Raw genomic sequence first — 20201 nt, forward strand, 5'->3', positions numbered from 1 at the left:
AATCACGTATGGGATAGTATGATCTCGTTTTAACCGAGTAATCAGAACTACCAGATCTCATTCAGTTCATAAACCAAAACTTTTCTTTCCAATGCATTTCTTTCAGTGATAGCCACAGCAGCTGGTCGTGTGTTTCAGAGTACTATCCATGCACTATCCAAACTAATACTACACTGTCTTTTGGCTTTCCTCTACTTGGATCAACAGCTTATATGCGTATATACAGAAATAAAGATTTTAAATAGACTGGGGTGTAGAGGGAGTAGCAAGTAGCATTCCGGAAGTAAGAACTAACTTCACCTAAATATTACTAACTCAGTCTTTCTACTTCTGCTTATGAATATCAAAGTAATAATAACTATTCTAATAGCATTAACCTCCAAGCATTCCTTCAGTCAATACAGTTATTTTCCTTACGTATGGCACTAACGTTTCTACGTACAACTGTGGTTAAACCAGTTCCAGATCAACATTAATAATTATACTTAAATATAGAACTTTGCATATAATACAAATAGGGCCAATCATTTATGCAAGTATTTCTTGACGTCGCTGTGGGCATGTTATCCCTTAATTCTCTTGGTTTTAGGATAGGCCCAGAGATAACTTCCTTCGTGTGCACTCCTCGCTATTTTATAAGGTCTCTTGTACAAAATTCGCCATTTCCAGTTCTTATATGAAGAAGAGAAGGTTTTTGATTATTTTTAACAGAATATATTCTCCTACCCGATGTTTTTGTGTTTGTCGAAATCTTTTATCACAATGATTTTTCTCAAACGTGTCTATTCGGCCACTGAGACTAAGAATTTTCTTTCATTCTCATCTCGGGAATACTCTTCTCTTTAGCAATGAAGAAGCAATTTATCCGTTCATTATTCCTGTTCATCCTAGTTATGAGCTCTGCTGGAGTGAATTGTGCGTTCTACAGTAGCAAATTGCTCACAACCTGTTCAAGAAGCTAAGATTACCCTACTCTTTTGTTTGATTACTGTGTGCATAGGTTCTGATTAAACGGTTAATTCTCAAAAGATACATTTTCTGAGATTTCCCTCCAGATGAAAACCTGAAATCAGTATCTATTTAGTGCCCTATTCATGTAAAATGTTTTCCACGTTCAACAAGTGAAATATGATTCTTTACCTGACAGTAAGTCAGCAGGGTTTGCCGGCTGTTGATTGCAATTGTTGACCATTCTTTTAATGATTGGACCCGCTACAGTACATTTTTAAGCAATTTAATATACTATATTTACATTACCTGATTTAGACCATCCCGTAGACCAAGAGAGCTGCAGTCACTAATGTTATAACAGCAGATATTTTGGCGACGAACTTACTTCTGACAATGATGTGGGTTGATAATAAAAGGCCTGTTTCCAAATACATATATTACGTTAATTGCAGATATTATTTCTGCTTGTCGCAATGACTTAATAGTAGTAGTGTCAACGATTTTACCTGTTACTTGATTTTCAATATTTTAAGCCTGACTAGAGTGTGAACGTGTACTACTGACGTGTGTTCTATCTTTACTCACCTCACTCTTAAGCTCTGTTTAGTATTTATGATGCTATACTCCTGGTTTCACGACATCAACCCTTTGTCTGCCGACATTTTGAATGCATGTGCCCAAAGAGGAGTCGAGTTCTGTATCTTTCTGTGTTATGAAATCAGTGCCAAATGTGAATTCTCCTATCAATTCACATGTGGCTTGGAATGGAAATTTTATTTCTGCATTTCCTATTTTAACTCCCAATTGATTTGCATCTCGATACTGCACGATTTAACACAAATAGCACCTAGGACTTCCAAGTTTTGTACTGCATGTACCAGTACTTTTGTGACCTAACGAATCTCATTGAACATATTGGATAACAACATTCTTCACAGCACCAATATCTAGTAAAATCATAGTCATGTTCTTTCCTACAGCTGCATGTACAGTGGCTCGGACATTCTATTCACATGACTGTAAAATTTCACTTTCAGTAGAAAGAAATGAGCCATGTATGTATTGTTGTTAATCTTATTATTCGTATTGTTTGTGAATTTCTAAATTAATTCATCTTCGAACAGGCATTCACGTTAAAGATATAGTCTATAAATACGGCACTGCGCCCATCCTGTACGATATATGCTTGATTGACAAACTTATGTGTTTTGTTACTGAAGTTCTTGTCCTGTAATGTGAGATAAATATTGTCACCACCTTTAGTAATAACAGATTACAGCGTGTCCAGCATTGTCTGTTTTCTATAGGATTGTCCCTCTTATGCATTACCGATTTGTGTTATAACATAATAATTGCCTTCCAGTTACATCAAATTTTCATATAATGTATTCTGAGATGATTTCAGTTCAAGCTATGTAACAATTTCCAAAGCGCCATTCAGAGGTGACTGTTCATTAAGCTTCTTTAAAGTGTCAGTACTTTATTACAGTTGTAATCAAGGTATTGTTAAAGATAATTGTAAACCTGACTGCCTCACATATTATCGAGTATATTATGTCTTATGAATAGAGTGGTTGCCAGCCTATAACTGAATGACGGTTTTGGCATTTTATTACAACTGTGTTTAGCATTTCGTGCTTGCCCAGTTGACTTTATTTATTGTCCTCCTCTATTTCATTCGAATACTGGTTAAAGCTTTCAATGCTTATCAAACTTATTTTATGCATTGGTTTTATATTTAACCGCAACAGTGTTGTGTGTGTGTGTTACATGACAGGCGTAGCCGTTATTTAAGGTAATATTCATTAGGGACCTCATTTTACCCAGCGAAGTGGCGCAGTGATTAGCACGCCGAGATCGCATTCGGGAGGGTGACAGTTCCAACCCGCATTGGCCGTCCTGGCTTAGGTTTCCGTGGCCTCCCTAAATTGCTTCAGAAAAATGCCGGTATCGTTGCTTTGAAAGACCACGGCAGACTTCCTTTACTATCCTTCCCTAATCCTATGAGAACAATGATCTCACATTTTCCTTCAGTCCGCACATCAACCTACCAACCTCGTTGTCTGCTTGGGTCGATATGGTGACTTTCACTAACCTATTTCGTAATATATCTCTGGAAAACATATCCATTTTGGTATCGTATCTTGCTATATGTTTAAATGGTTCAAATGGCTCTGACGACTCTGCTACTTAACTTCTGAGGTCATCAGTCGCCTAGAATTTAGAAGTAATTAAACCTAACTAAGGACATCAGACATCCATGCCCGAGGCAGGATTTGAACCTGCGACCGTAGCGGTCTCTCGGATGCAGACTGTAGCGCCTAGAACCACGCTGCCACTCCGGCCGGCGCCATATGTTTATTAGACATTTGTGCCCACGGGCTTAGTTGATTATGCCTGTATAATTGGTCGGCTGTTGCCACTGTTTCTTTTCCTGTAACATCTTATGTTAATCATTGCGCTTGCTACGGTGATTTATATTTCAGCTGTAAATGATTTAATGGAACTGATTTCTTCTAAATCCCTTCTGAGTAAATCTAAAAGGCACCGTCTACATGCAGGATTTTGTTTATTTTAATATGATGTTTCACACAGCCATTGACCTGTATGACTATCTGTGTTTACTGTTATGAGTCTCCAAAATTGTTACAAATTCCTGTAAATCACAAGTCACCTTCACCAACTGTAAAGTTGTTACACTGCTACTAGTAAGTAATTCTGTTATCCCCGTGTTGGTCGTAAATGCTATTAGGGTTCATTGAAGTGTAATTCTTTTCACTTAAGTTTGGGACATATTGCTGATAAACTGGTCTTATGTCCGAGGAAACGTCTTGCTTAATCAAAATTTTGTGTAGAACAGTACTACTTTAAATGGTTTTGCTATGGTAGACAACTGTCATTCGGGCTTTAGCCTTTTGTTTAGTTGCTAAGAATAATTACTGATTGGTCATGACTTTTAATTCTTTCTTGAACATTTATACTGCAGGTACTTAAGACTTCCAAATATTTTGGTTTCGCCTTGAAAGACAGTGATTATTGGGCCTTAAGCCATTTGTGCAGTTGGTAAGTGTACTCCATTGACGTTATCGAATATCCAGTTAATGAGCAGTGCCACGGGCGTTTATCGGTTTTGTAGCGTCTTAGTACTTGAACTTTTTTGTTACCTTTTTTTTCTCTCCACCGTGGGGATGAATCGACTGCATTACTTTCTTTTCCATCTTGGTGAAACTCTTCCTTGGCTTTGGAGACTTTCTGGTTGCATTTTAATTCACCAACAAGCACAGTCCCTAACACGTCAAAATTCCCTTCTGATGAAACCCCTAAACTGTGTCTGAATTATATTTTAAATTTTTTCATTCAAGAGTATCAATGCATACCTACGTTTCGGTTGCAATGCTAATTTTTAGAGCTTCACAAAGTCGATACAAAGAATAGTACCGTTGGCAGCTTCCATATGGCCAACACATTTGCAGTAAGAATGTAAGATTAACATTCAAAATTGGTCCTTATGGGCTCTTTGCCTTGTGTGCACATCCCATATGCTGCATCATGCATTCTGAACATCAACCACTAACTTTTCTTATGACATGAACGTATTAACCTATGACCGAAATTTGACTGCTTGAGTCTAAAATTCATGGCACTGTTATACCATCCATGGTCACATCGACAATGTGACATGAAATATCCTCTGTCTAGTTGCAGAACATGGCATCATTTTCCGACCAGCTCCTTTTTAATTCATCGGAATCAAAAAGTAAGACTCTGGGTGGCTGTACGTCGCCTGAAGGCAAAGGCAATGCTTCAGCTGCTAGTCAGTCACGCTGACTATTGGTGTCTCCATCAACGTTCCATTGATAACATCGCAGATCAAGACCATGGACTACAATAGTCTCAACTCCTTCTCCGTGCTGGTCATTGCGTCCTCCATTAGTGCATATGTAATCTCGTCTGTACAATGGCTCCCATGGTCTACGATGGTTGCTTCAATTCCAATTATTATTGTGGGGTGGGTGTCTCATCTACCAGTTCGAAATACTTGAACCATATTTTTCTTACTCGAAGTGAATTTGTACAAGATATATAGACTCTCTCACTCTTCTCTGTGACCGAACCAAGTACTGGACTGCACTAATGTCGTTATACCACGTCTTGCAATCACGTTGTCTCTCTGAATCGTGTACAATAATGTCGTCTGGCACACTTTTAGCAATTATTTCTACTCATAAGGCGTGTTCGGAGGTGACTACAGTTCACCATCTTTCTGATATACTGCACTGGATCTCGGTACTGCGGTTCAGCAATTAGTTCTATCATTAAAATGCCCACTTTCGTGTGATCTTGTTTATTTTGTGTTCAGTAATCATTTAAGTTCCTCATACGTTCTTCACTTGACTACAGTTACTTGCATAGCTGTTGCTGGTTCTTCTGAGATGCGCAGAAATAAAATTTGTGTTGAATGCTGCAGACCATGATCTAGGCAGTCAGTCTTGTAATCATTCAACCCAATTCTTTCGATGTTTCTGGAATAGCGCGTATGTTTGCATATAGACAAAGTGCTTGTGTACCTCATCTTAAACATCCTCCTGATACCCAGAGCTTATTGGCATTGCTAGCTGTACGGGTGGAGATCATTGACCCGGCTCGCCAATTATACAGAAAAGTCTGTTAGTCATCTGACACAATTTTTCCTTTACGTTTCACCTTTCATCTTCTCTCTCGATCCAAACTCTTTTGTTGCTATTACTTGATCCATTATTCGTTCTCTTTTTTTTAAGTAACTCCACCAAAGCTTCACAGTTTCCGTGGTTGCCGTCCCCTTGAATTTCTATTAACTGGAATGGTACCAAGATATTTTCCTGCTTTTTTAAATTAACCGGCGCTGTTCTGTCTGATCCTGAGTCACCTTGCAACGGCAGCAGTTCGACTTGTCTCATGACTTTAGTTACGTCTTCTGTATTTCACATTTCCATTGTTTGATTTTATTAACCTTTCGTTTCTTATGACTTTGTACGTATCTTAATGTTGCTTTAATTATTTGAGTTAACTTCAGAATTTTTTGATGCCTCTTCAATTGTCCTATACAGTTTGTAGGTCAGATTATCACGTTTTTTGCTTTGTCCAATAGTTTCTGCTCTGACTTCAGGTATTTCCCTTATTTTCTTCAAATGTTCCTTGCTCTTCTTGTGCTACTGTTCATTTTCTTTTTCTATGGCACCGGATTTATCTTCTTCCTTTTTGAAATGGACATCTTTTTTGGTCGTTACGTTATTTTGCAAAATTTTCTTCCATTTGTTTGTCTATATTTTGTAAGTTCTTTTTATTTTACATTTCCCTATCAATGAACAAAGATGAAACGGCGCCAGTGCGTGAGAATACAGTGCGTTACTTCCTCGGGTTCAGGGGCTTCCGAGTTTTATGTCACCTGCGACATTGTCGCATTTTCTCATTCATAGACTCAGTTTCCAACTGGTCGGCATTGTCCTGTATATTACTCAATTCACTGTCTGTAATAACTGATTCTCAGTTGATCATTTTGAGATTCCGTAGACTTACGATATTGTGTACTATCCTGCTTTAAATCCAAAGCTAATCGAGCTTCTGTGGTTTCTGAATGACCAGATACTACTTTATGGACCACATAAATCACGTGCATGAACCTGGGTGAAGTTCTACGTGCCCTGATACTGCCATAAACGGTAAAAGACTTCTCACTACACCAGTTACATAACGGAAGACACTGATACCCTTCCAAAACTACAAACACCAGTATATCCTTCATAAGCTCTTCTTGCTGCATCTAGTGACTGTGAATCTTCCAGTGATGATGATAATAAGGTGGATGTCGCTGAAAACTCAGAACTCCACAAACGTGATGATCATGAAGAATTCCTTCAAGAAGATAGAAAAGAACTATTTTGTGCAAATTCTATTTAGTGTGACTCATTGTTTTCTCGTATTGGGAATGAAACACTGGCTACAGCTCCTCAAGCTCGAATTCCTGGTAGGTGCAACAAATACGTCTAATTGAAAGAAGACCAGGGACCTGCCAGTTATTTGATTAGGAACTGTGATACTAAAGAATTGGTTTTACGTTGTTCTTTCGTGTGTCTCTCAATAACAAGGTGTGTATGTGGACTAACAAAGAAAGCCGAATGGCTTACGAGGACAGGGTGGATACAGATATGCATGAAATAAAAATTTTTCTTGGTCTTCTTGTCCTGACTAGAAGTCCAGACGTAAAGATATCAGTAGATTTTTGAATGCTGAAATTGGTGACCAGTGTTCAATGAAACCATCTCTCGCAGCCGCTTCCATGCTATTCTGGTTATTGATGATGTTCAACATCATTGATTTAAGTGTAATGGATGCATAAATAATTAGGATGATGTTGACTTCCAATAAAAAAAGGCAAGACGTCGGATTGTTATCATCAGTTTGGGAAAGCAGTTAGCAGCGATAAAGGAGTCGAAATCATTAGTAGCACCGGCTCCAGGAAGAGCAATGAAATCAGCAGCTTAGAAAAGGAGAAGATGTGTTTATTGTGTGGAGATGAGAGGTAGAGAAAGACCTATTACGTGTTATAAGTGCACCAAATCTGTATCCTCGGAAAATGCTGCTATTGTCCGTAGACCCTACACAAATTCATAATAGAATTAAAGGCACCAGTAAAAGTATAATAATTGTATTTTAAAAGTGTATACTTTAAATAAATGAAATTGTTTTACAGGTATTTATACCTCAGAAGTCGTTTACGTGGTAACTAGTCAGATTAGAGTCAATTTACGTCAATTTAAACAGCATGGGCCTGAGAGGCTTGACTGGTAGCTAGGCAAAGCTTCGCAGACTTTCTGGTAAGCAGAGGGTTAAATAGTAAGTAAATGCTATGTGCAACTATGGCAAGAAATTAATTCAGGAAACCGTAAAATGAATTCAAAATACATTATAGTTTAGGCACATAAAAGAATCAAACAGTCATAGAACAGCATAATTTGTTTAGAAGTTCACATTTTCAAATTTCTTTTACCGTCTTTTGTTCCCATCGACTTAGCAAGTACTTAGATTTAGCACGTTGGGACAGTAGTTGAAATTATGGATGGACATTTGGAAAGAGTGAGGCTCAAATCCATTTCCTATTGCCCAGATTAAGGTTCTGATGGTTCACTAAATCGCCCAAGGATATTCACTGAATGATTTCTTCCCCATTGTTCTTCAGCTTGAGATTTCGCTATGTTTCCATTAAACTGTCGGTGCTTACTTGCTTCCCTTTCCCTACAGGAAATTTGGAAACATGGGATTTCCCTTACTTCTGAAAATTACAATTCTGATTCAATGTACACAGGTTCTTACTAGACAGTAAAATCTGTGTCTATCATATACTAGTTGATCGTTTTTATACATTCTTTCACATCCCTATGCCGTTCATGTTGCTGGCGATCACGTAGATATAGTTTTCAGCATAACGTGTAAAATGCATCCATGAAATGATAGACTGAGTCTACACCACCCCTGTTATTGAAACTAACATCAGCCACATGAGCAGAGGCAAAAATATTCCGTATTTTGACATTCTCAAAGCTTTTCCCAATTGTTGAAGTCTTCCAGTGGATATGATTTTGTTTGACTAAGTCACCTATATAATACTGGAGTGGTGACTAATGATACGACGCTATGACAACCCCTAATTTGAGTGATGAGTGTTTTAAGTGTTTTATTTATTGCGTGATATTTTAATTAATTCTGTAAAACTGACAATAACAGCCAAAATATCCAGGGACACGGCAGAGGAAAACATCGCGTATTTGATTCCATACAGTCAATATTTCAATGCAAATGAAACCGACATACAAAGGCCGAGATATTCTACTGTTATCCAAGTGAATAAAACTTTTAATGTATGTACTTCGGAAGGCATTATACATCGAGAAACTTCTACTGCTTTGAGTAAGAAGATCACAGCACAGAATGTGGAACAAACATTGTTTGGCGTCATTTGTTGATTTTTGGAAGAGTTATCACAACGTTTATCTTATGAGACCTAAGTTAAGTTAGAAGGAATATGCGATATTAAGGAATTAAATGGGCACAGTGCATTCAGAATGGGAATAAGACTATAATTGAAATACTAAGTGCTATCCACTGAGTTGATACACGCCCTTTATTACGACAAATTATGTTATTTGAAAAATATAGTTAGGAAATAATCGGAATAATGTAGAGTAACATGCTGAACCTAGCGCCTTTAATTAGTTACCTGATGATATCATAGGCCTAGGAAATCTAAAGCTAAGAGGAATAAGACATTGATTTTGAGTCCGATTTGTGCCAGCAGAGATAATGTGCCAATATTTTACAGTGTAAAGTAACTGTAAAAATTTCCACTCAGTGGGTGAAGACTGTCATCTCTGGGCAGTCGCCGTTAGGATATCATGATCATTTCTGTGACGGATAACGATCTCATCTCAAGGAAACTTTCCATGATAAGACCTCCAGTGACTTCCACAATCCAGGTCTCTCCCTCTAGGGAATCACGACATCTAGTGCAACTATGCAATATGAAACTGAAGCCGGCACATGTCCAGGTCATCCACGTCCGCCCAAACCTGTTTGGCAACTACGTGACCTAAAATGACGGGAAACATCGCCTTTCTCCTAGTCTCTCTCTGGGCCACCAAAAATTCGAGGTCCAGCTTCCCCCTCTATTCTCTATAGCTTAATTGCAGGAACCTCGTCATTTGTACTCTGTGCATTGTAGACATTATTTCTCATTGTAAATCAATAATAAAGAGTCAGTTTGAAGAAACATAAGCTGCTTTTGAGCACGTAAAGGTGTAATTAGAGGTGGACTTATGAGCTATGCGTTTGAAAGTCAGTCACGTCAAGGAGTTTTGACAGTAGTCAAAACTACATCTGTTTTTAAACCCCGCACTTCAAATTCACATTTAGACTGTGAATGAACCACGTAGCTGCAAGTAATATTTGATAAGCTGAAGTATAAAACACTGAGAAGTGGCTAGCAAATGAGAAATCGCAAGGGGCTGAGAAGATAGTACCTTCAGTTGCAGTTGAGGATAGCGTGCCAATACATCAAACCAGAGTGGCATAGTACACATCCTTCCGTCCTTATAAAACCAAAGGCACCCTTCCACGAGCTAGAATGAGGAATAAAATATCCTTTAGTAGCCTGTTCATGCTGACTTCGAGCAGGGTATCCTGGAGAATTATCGACCGTCGGGCATCGAGATGTGATGGCACAGTAATGTTCAGTATCCAGTATGTCACATTTACTGGTCTGACAGTATATTCAGGTATTTCGAAAAATATTTGATCAAAAACTAAAATATTTCTCTTTCTTATGATCTTCATTGTTTTGGCAGGTTTTCTGCGCCCGCCAAGCCTACCTCTCCTTCGTCTCAGTTTACAACACGCATCCAGCGTATGCAATTACTTGTTTGACGAATTGCAGTATCTTTCATGTCCTTTCCCTTTTACCATTCACGGTTTCTCGAAGTGCCAAACAAGTATTTCCTTGATGCCTTGTCGATGATTTTAATTTTTTTTTCGCCTTGATGATTCAGTGGAAACTCCCACATTTGTTATTATTAGCCCACTTGATTTTGACATCCGTCTATTGCATCTCATCACAGTGCCTCGATTCTCTAGTTTTCCCATTTTCCCACAGTCCATCATTTACCTCCGTACAACACTGCGCACCAAATTTCTTCCTCAAATTAAGGCCAATGTTTGACATTAGTTGAATCCTGTCGACCATGAGCGACCTCATTCCTTCTGCTGGACTTCTTTTTAAGTCTTCCTCGCTTTGTCCGTCATGTGTTATTTTGCTTCTAAGATAGCAGAATTCTGTCACTTCGTCAAAATATTTGTGGTCCCTAATTTTGGTGCTACGTTTTGTCACAAATCTCATTAATACCACTCATTTCTTCAGCTTTCCTTCACTTTTCTCTAAATAGTATGTACTCATTAGGCCTTCTATTTCATTCAAGGGTTTCTGCAATGCTTCCAGTGAGAATAGGTATATCATCAGCAAACCTCATCATTGTTGTCCTTTCACCCAGAATTTTAATATCTTTCAGAATATAGATTTCTAAATGTTCCTTTCAATGCCGTCATTACTTCTCTGTGGTACACGTTGAAGTGTAGAGAAGAAAGTATGCATCGTAGCCTTACCCCTTTTCAGTCTGAGGATGTCTCTTGTTCATCCACCTCTTTTATTTCTTCTTGTTTCTTGCAGATATTGAATATTACCAGTCATCTCCCATAGACCGCACTTATTTCCCTGAGACAGTTTACATTGTAGAGTACTGTTTCTATGTCGACTAGTCACTTGAAGCAGTCTTGATTTTTCTTAAAGCTTGCTACCATTTTCAAGGGGAACGCCACTACCCCTCTGTTTCCTTAACATGCCAGAAACTAAGATGATAGCCATCAAACAGTCCCTCAGTCTTTCTTTTCATTTATCTGTCTATTACTTTTCTCATAAACTGGGTTGCATGAGCTGTCAATTGATTGTACGATAGTTCTTACACTTATTTGCCTTTACTATCTTCGTGGGTGTGCGAGTGATATTTCTGGTGACGTCTGATAGTGTGTCTCCAGACTCACAGAAGCTGATAGTTGTCTGTTATAATTTGCTAACGTCCGTAAATTACACTTTGTGATCAAAAGTATCAGGACACTTCCAAAAACAAACGTTTTTCATATCAGGTGCATTGTCCTGACACGTATTGTCAGGTACTCCATATCAGCGACCTCAGTAGTTATTAAACATCGTGAGAGAGTCGAATGGGCGATCCGCGGAAGTCACGGACCTTGAATGTGGTCAGGTGATTGGGTGTCACTTGCGTCATACGTCGGTACGCCAGATTTCCACACTCCTGAACATCCCTAGGTCTAATATTTCCGATGTGATAGTGAAGTGGAAACGTGAAGGGACAGGTACAGCACAAAATCGTAAGGGCCAACCTCGTTTATTGACTGACAGAGACGGCCGACAGTTGAAGAGGGTCGTAATGTGTAATAGGCAGGCATCCATCCAGATAATCACAAAGAAATTCCAAATTGGATCAAGATCCACTGCAAGTACTATGAAAGTTAGGCGGGAGGTGAGAAAACTCGGATTTTATGGTTAAGAAGATGCTCGTAAGACACACATCACGCTGGTAAAATCCAAATGAGGCCTCGTTTGGGGTGAGGAGAGTAGAAAATGGAAGACCGAACAGTGGAAGATGTTGTGTGGAGCTACGAACCACGGTACACAATGTGGCTATCCGATAGCAGGGTGTTGGTATGGCGAATGCAAGGTGAACGTCATGTGCCAGCTTGTGAAGTGCCAACAGTAAAATTCGGAGGCGGTGGTGTTATGGTGTAGTCGTGCTTTTCATGGAGTGGGCTTGCACGCCTTGTTTTGCACTATCACCGCACAGGGCTAAATCGATGTCTTAAGCACCTTCTCCCTTCCTCCTGTTGAAGAGCAATTCGGCATTCGCGATTTCATCTTTCAACACGATCGAGCATCTGTTTATAATGCACGGCCTGTGGCGGAGTGGATACACTACAGTAACATCCCTGTAATTGACTGGCGAGCACAGAGTCTTGACCTGAATTCTATAGAATACCTTTGGGATGTTTTGGAACGCCGACATTGTACCAGCGGTCACCGACCGACATCGATACCTCTTCTCAGTGCAGCACTCTATAAAGAACGGGATGCCATTCCCCAAGAAACATTCCAGAACCCGATTGCACGTATGCCTGTGAGAGTGGAAGCTGTCATCAAGGCCGAGGGTGAGCCAACACCATTTTCAATTCCAGCATTACTGATGATGGAAGCGCCACGAAATTGTAAGTCATTTTCAGCTTGGTGTCCAGATATTTTTTATGAAATGTGTATGTTTTACTTGTATGCTAGTCGCAAGCAGTCTTTGCTGTCAAATCTGCGACCATTGCTCGCTTTTCCGTATACAAATTGCTACTTTTCCTGCACTGCTTGGTTTTCATTTAGACTTTTACATCGAGAAATGTAATCCCCACCTCGGATTAGGCCGGTGTTACGACATATGTGGCCTCCAAATTTCAAGCGAAACAAAGCCTTTTACCTTGTCTTTTCCGTTCAACTGTATTTGGGAGTCAGGGAGTGCTTCTGCTTGTGCATGGTAAGGTGTGCCCATATTTTAGGACATTAGGTGATATTTTTCTCCGTATACGAACTTAGTGAGGCATTTTGGAAAAGTAATATTCCAGGGTTACTAAAGAAGAATGATTAGCAGAGTATTATTCGTGGTTAGGATTAATGTGAAGTAGTTTCTGTTCTGTTCTCATGCTCTATTTGACCGCAGTCGAGTTTAACAAGCAGATATTTCATTCCCTAAAGGCTTGCTGCACTTTGTACTTGTCACGGCCACCGCGAAGAGCAGGTACCTGTTTGCAAGTGGAATGTATACCACGTAGCTCATGTTGTAATATGCTTATTGTTTATATATGAAATATCTGAATTCTATGTAATTTACACGCCAGGTAAGCCGAGGGCGCCAATGGGCTGCTTCCTGGACTCAGGCAGGCGCGCCGGCCCTGATCGAATCTGCCCGGCAGATTAACGACGAAGGCCAGTATGCTGTCCAGCCATGGTGTGGCTTTTAGGCGGTTTTCTACTTCCGCCTAGATTAATACCGGGCTGGTACCCACATCCCTCCTGAGTTAAACGACTCGCAGAGATTTTAAAACGTTCACACTATTTCTTGTCTTACACTAGACGCAGACAGCTGGGGTACACTAATTCCATCCCCGGGGGTGGGTGGGGGGGGGGGGGGGTATGAGATGGCGACAGGGTGGGTATCTGGCCACCCTCTGAAGCAAACATCGCCAAATCCATAGTAACAAGGCCGATCCCACGTTGAAGTGGGTCAAAGGCACAGGAAGAGGATGATGATCTGAGATTCTTGTGATTTAATAATCACAGATCAGAAGGGAATCTGTTACCTTTGTTGACATTTTGTTTATTGCATCAGTTTGATTAAGTACAATATATTTTTCATGATGGTGTTAGTAACTGTGAGACCTTGCACTAATGCCTTGCGCAGGAATAAAAGAGGATATAATTTTTTGCCTTCAAAAGCATTATTAGTGCGATGAGAACAACTAGTTACATCATATGTAAAGACAGAAAGGTTTTCAATTACTCTAATTATTTGTTCTCAGAATCCAAAAAGTGAGTTTGCCTCTTTAATTCCACACCAGCAGTTTTTTCACCGTCTTGACACAATGTTCTGTGGGAACAACTGATTACCAGAGATGAACAGTCAAATGTTGTATTCTACAATTGACTCCACTAATACGATACTTGTCTTTCTCACTAGCTGCAGTGTAGATTATGCTTATGGGATCAAAAGTTAGATTCAGTGATGAGAAATTTCCTCAATTAACTACAGTAAACCATTTCAGATGTCAGAGAATATCGGTTGTGCTAAGTATATTTAACGCCGAAATAGAGTTTATGGCCACGCATCAGCAGCACGCACGTCTGGGGACGGTAACAAGCGTCTAATCGTGGCGCACTGGAGCGCTTTGATGAGCCATCTCAGCGGGATGCTAATTACAGTCGGTATGACCATCCAATCAGGCGTCGCAGCTGAGACCAGGACAAACGGAGGTAGCGAATGAGAAGGGAATCCACGAATGGACAGCGAAACAGACGTGAAAGGGAAACTGAGTAAACTCGAAGCTCAGATGTGAATGCAAGGTGAGGCTTGAAATCATAGTGTTGGCTTGGAGAGTCTTGGACTGACCGTCCACTTAGCAATTAGGAGCGTGTACCCGAAAGTACGGTTGATTCGATACAATGATGAGGAATTAATGGAAAATAATCTGTTGGTTTAAACAACAAAAACGTACCAGAGATCCCCATTCAGTCAGGAGAGAGTCGAAGCAGTGTGGTAATCGATGCAGCTACTGACCAGGGCGTCATTTCGCCGGATCTGTTTACAGTGATTAGAGGACTTCGTAGAGCATTAGCCTTGCCCACTAATGGAGAAGAAGAGAGTTGGTGCTGTGGGAGTACAACTAACTGTGGTTAGGATTTAAGTGAGATAGTAGTTAAAGAAGGAAAAAATTTATTAGCGTTATTAGTTCAGAATATACGAGGGCTCTTCGTTTCACGTCCTATCGGTTTGAAGTGGAAGCAGCAGTGGAAATCAAAAATATTCTGGCTACTTGTCTAAATAATCGCCGCTTCGACTTCGAAGTTTGTCGTAGCATTGTTCAGTTTTCTAACACCATCATCGTAGAAGGCCGACGTCTGTGCTTTCTGCCAATTCTTTAAGCTGATAAGCAGGTCCTTGTCTGTGCCAAAGTATCTCAATAGCCAGCATTTCAAGTGAGTAGATATGAAAATCAATTCCGGGCTGTATGGTGGTTCATCAAACAGTTCCTGTCTAAAACGCTCTAGGAGCACTTCCACTGGCCGTGCTGTTTGCGGCGGAGAGCTGTCGTCAAGAACGAAATTCGTTATAATTACGTCATGTGAACTGCATGATAGTAGGTGAAATCTCTCAGCTGGCACCCATATTTAACTGGGGACACTACTTTCTAGGCATCTTTCCGTGATCACTGTTCACTCACAAAAGACCTGACCCGACTGCCTCAAACATCCGCGCATAGCTGCACTGGATTTTCGCTGTCCTCTGCCTTTCATAATCGATCGGATCTTGAGAAACGAAGAGCCCTCGCACTCGCAGTATGTTCACTAGCGAAAAAAAGGAGAAAATGAGATGTGAGACTATGTTGAGGATTTCTTTCTACGTATTAACATTTTTATTTAATAATGAAGTTTTCGAATAAGGCCAGTGTCTCTTTCATATATAATATTGAAATTTTATTTAGTAACGTATGTTTTACTTGATGCATTAGTTTAGGCAATTTGATAGAATTTCTTTTTAATTGATTTGATTTTGACGGCATTTGTAACTTTAGTTTGAACACCACTAGCGCGAAGAAGCGACAGAGAGAGAGAGAGAGAGAGAGAGAGAGAGAGCAGAACGATTGCTAGTATGTAAGTAGAGTTGCATGGCACGATCGTTCCGCATTGCGTTGCTTATGAAGACTCGGTGCTTGCAAACTATCACTTCATCGATCCCCACTGCAACTCGAATTAATAAGGCAATAAAATTAGATCCTGTTCGTCATACGTAGCGTGTTTTCGGGAGGGTGCACATTCCGGCTATTGTAATTAAAACGTAATATTAACTGTTTTTACCAATTTTCAGTGTCAGTTGAGTGTCCGCTGTTTCTTAGAGTATATCAAGAAGAAATATTCGATACGAAGAACTGAACCTATTAAAATGGACATTTCAATGTCAGATGATAAAGTATACTCTTTCCTGAATGAAATTTTCACTCTGCAGCAAGGTCTGAGCTGATTTGAAACTTTCTGACAGGTTAAATCCGCGTGCTGGATCGAGACTCGAACACTTCCATACTAACTGGTGGCCAAGAGATAAATGGCGAGGACAGTGAGTACTCGAGCTATATGTTTGAAAAATATATTTTAAAAAATCTTCGGAGAAAAATGTATGGTAGTAGATAGCAGCGAACAGTATGGTACAGAAGTTGCAAATTTTAGGTTAAAATGATGAAAATCATTCCTTTCGCGTATTACGATCGCAAATAATACTTGAAAGATTGTATTACGCATTTATTGCTTGAAAGGTGTGTGAGGAATTTTTCGTAGGAATTTTTCTTGTTTCTGATTTCTGGAATCATATTCACAGGGTTTGAACAGCTTAGACACAAGCGCAGTCTCAGCAGATAAGCTGCACTGCTCGGAGATGAGTAATGGGTGATCACTGCGAAGACGCTCCAAAGATGTATCTGTTGATCGCGAGGAGGGAAGAGAGAGAAGAGGGTAGTAGACAGTTGATCGTTGCTGTTATAAGTGAACAACCGACGTTTGGTTTAGCAGCAGTAAGCACTAAACATTAGAGATTTTGGTGATTTATGTAATTCATTAATAAAATATTAGGCCCCAAAATTACTGATGGAGAAACTTGTAGGCTGAAAAGTATAGAAAAATAGAATAATTCACAAACATACATATGAGAAAACGAAGACTTAAATTTCGCCAGCTGTGGTGGCCGAGCGGTTCTAGGCGCTTCAGTCTGGAACCGCGCGACCGCTACGGTCGCAGATTCGAATCCTACCTCGGGCATGGATGTGGGTGATATCCTTAGGTTATGGCACTCACTAGGTTGACAAAACAAGTAGTGAAATTATACGAAAAGAGAAGTTTCGCCAAAACTGAGCCAATTAAATAGATCACTGCGAGTAACGAATATTTTAAAGTAGCCGGTATCAGCAGACAGACGTAACAGGTATAATCAAATTCAGACAAAAGATCTGTGATTGGAAAGTTGGTCAGAGGGAAATTAGAAAACGGACTGGAATACCGTCATCTGATGAAAGAAAGAGACTTCATTCTCAAAGGATGAAACAGAATTGGACACAAAGGAAGACCAACCATCAAAAGCGAGATTGACTGGTTGTACCTCGCGCGGTCCTATTAATTATTATGGATTGATGAAATATTTATTCTGGAGAGAAATAGAATAGATTTTACATCGGCAAGATTATACTCCATGTAAAGAATGCATTAAACATGTTGATTAAATTTTGTTTTATTTGCGCCAGTGGTTTGACGATGCAGCATTATTGGTTAGTTAGACAATCAGATCAGGAATCGTTTTGCTTACCATTTTCGTCTTTGGAAATTATCGATCATTGTGAGAGAAATCGACATATGATTAGATTTGGGAGTTATAGCTATGAAACTCAATTTATGTAATTTTTTTATTATAGTTGCGTGATCTGAGAGGAAGCTTAGCTGTTATTGAAACTTCACTAAACGCAATTAAGTCAAATAGTATGAGATAGCTTTGACTCATGTAACCCAGACTCATTGTCCACATCCGAAGGGCCAATTAATTTTCAATTTACTTAAAACCATTATTCAAAATTAACAACTAAGAATGGTAGCAATTTTTCTAGAGAACGTACTGCACTTCTCCGGATTTGAGCAGGTAGATTTTGCAGCTCGTATCGAGATATGCTGCAGCTATGAAAACAGTTTGGTTGGCTGTGAGCACTATGTGACTTAACTTCTGAGGTCATCAGTCGCCTAGAACTTAGAACTAATTAAATCTAACTAACCTTAGGACATCATGCACATACATGCCTGAGGCAGTATTCGAACCTGCAACCGTAGCGGTCGCTCGGATCCAGACTGTAGGGCCTAGAGCCGCAAGGCCACTCCGGCCGGCGAAAACCGGTTGCATTGGATAACGCCGTGCAATCTAAGTAAGCCGAATAGTCTAGAAAACAGATTATTTACTTAAATTTCACCTCGACCAACTTTAATTTCTAAGTTTATAGTCAGATTTTCTGATGACAATAAGTTTGACAGGCATGCTTTTCTTAGCATTTTCGCAGTTATTTCTCTAAGCATTCTCGCAGCTCAAATTTGTCACCAACAGCTAGTTTTACGGCAGCTAACTTTTAAGATCCGGTGTGCGCACCATTAAAAAAAAAAATAGTACAAATCTCGTAATCAATTTAATATTGCAAACACAATCAACATTACAGACTCTCTTTCACTAAAATAAATTTAAGCAGATAACTTTCTCTTGGTGGCTTTCCTTCTCGGCTTGTACGTCGCGGAATTTCAGAGGTTTTTTTTTCCAACGTAGATAAAATGCACTGTTCTCAATCGCACTTCACTTTTGGTTTTGTTTTCCTGCTGCGCTATTTCCTAATAAAATATGTCTTCCTACAGCTGTCTGGTATAATTTCTGCAAATTTCTTGATTTGTTTCGAATATTTATTTTTGCTGTCGTAATTACTAGGCCGCGGAACGCAGTAAATAGCACGGCGCGCAGAAGTCGTCCTCAGACAACCAATATGCAACAATACAAGTTAGTACAATACCTTAATTTCTGTTGAATCACTTATTACTGCTACAGAGACTAATTCAGACACAACAGTGGTTGAAGTAGGAGCATCCCTTCCAGGTAGGCAGGTTACGAGGAATATGTACAGTACACAGAATTCCAACGGCCACATTTTAGCAAACTTAAAATATTTCTTTACACGACGAGACGTAAGACTCGAGACTGTAAGTCTTACATTCCACTCAGTCTGACGGTATCATCACAAAGACGATGCTAAATTCTTGTTTATACGCAGCAGTGAACGAAGAGAGACGAACAGTCATATCATCCCCTAGCAATTAACAAGAAACTTAGCAAGAAAACTATTTTGCACTGCTTCATCACTAATTACAAGAAAATGACAAGGAACTAAGTTATGAAGTCACCCTGAAACAAAATTAGAATAACACAACAAAATACTTGATAGAAATCGAAAAGAGAGCCGTCATTCAATCGTAAAGAATGTAACGGCAGGAGTGAAAACAGAATGAAGAAAAATCTCTACAAAAAGGGAAGAAATTTTCGAAACACACAGTTACAGTGTCTGTATTCTCAGAGGCAAAAATGTGAAAGAATTACAAATGAATACCGTAAGCTTCAGTTATTGAAAAAGTTAATAAAGTAGTTCCTAGTGACGCAGTCTCAAAATAGCAGCGCTAGCCACAAAAGCATTTGGAACATGTACAGAATCTGGAAAGAATCAAATAAAATTGAAACGAGAGCAAAAGAAAAAGATTTGAAACACTGAAAGCACGAACTGATGAACTTTCAAAGAAAACTGAGGTGATCGAAGTAAACACAGACGGTCACTCAATAGACAAACAACCAATATAGTTTAGAGAAACCGAATAATTTCGGTCCCTAGAGCACTTTAAAGGACGACAGGTAAAGGGAAAAAACAAAGAAATAAAAAATGCAGTACAAACAAGGAATCAATTTCCAGAATGAGATTTTCACTCTGCAGCGGAGTGTGCGCTGATATGAAACTTCCTGGCAGATTAAAACTGTGTGCCCGACCGAGACTCGAACTCGGGCCTTTGCCTTTCGCGGGCAAGTGCTCTATCAACTGAGCTACCGAAGCACGACTCACGGCCGGTACTCACAGCTGCTGGTAGAGCACTTGCCCGCGAAAGGCAAAGGCCCGAGTTCGAGTCTCGGTCGGGCACACAGTTTGAATCTGCCAGGAAGTTTCAAGGAATCAATTGGTTACACACGCGTCTAGGTGACACCGAAAAGCATTGGATACAAGAACCAAAT

The sequence above is a fragment of the Schistocerca gregaria genome, chromosome 7, assembly GCF_023897955.1.
Source record: "Schistocerca gregaria isolate iqSchGreg1 chromosome 7, iqSchGreg1.2, whole genome shotgun sequence".
NCBI classification, from domain to species: Eukaryota; Metazoa; Arthropoda; class Insecta; order Orthoptera; family Acrididae; genus Schistocerca; species Schistocerca gregaria.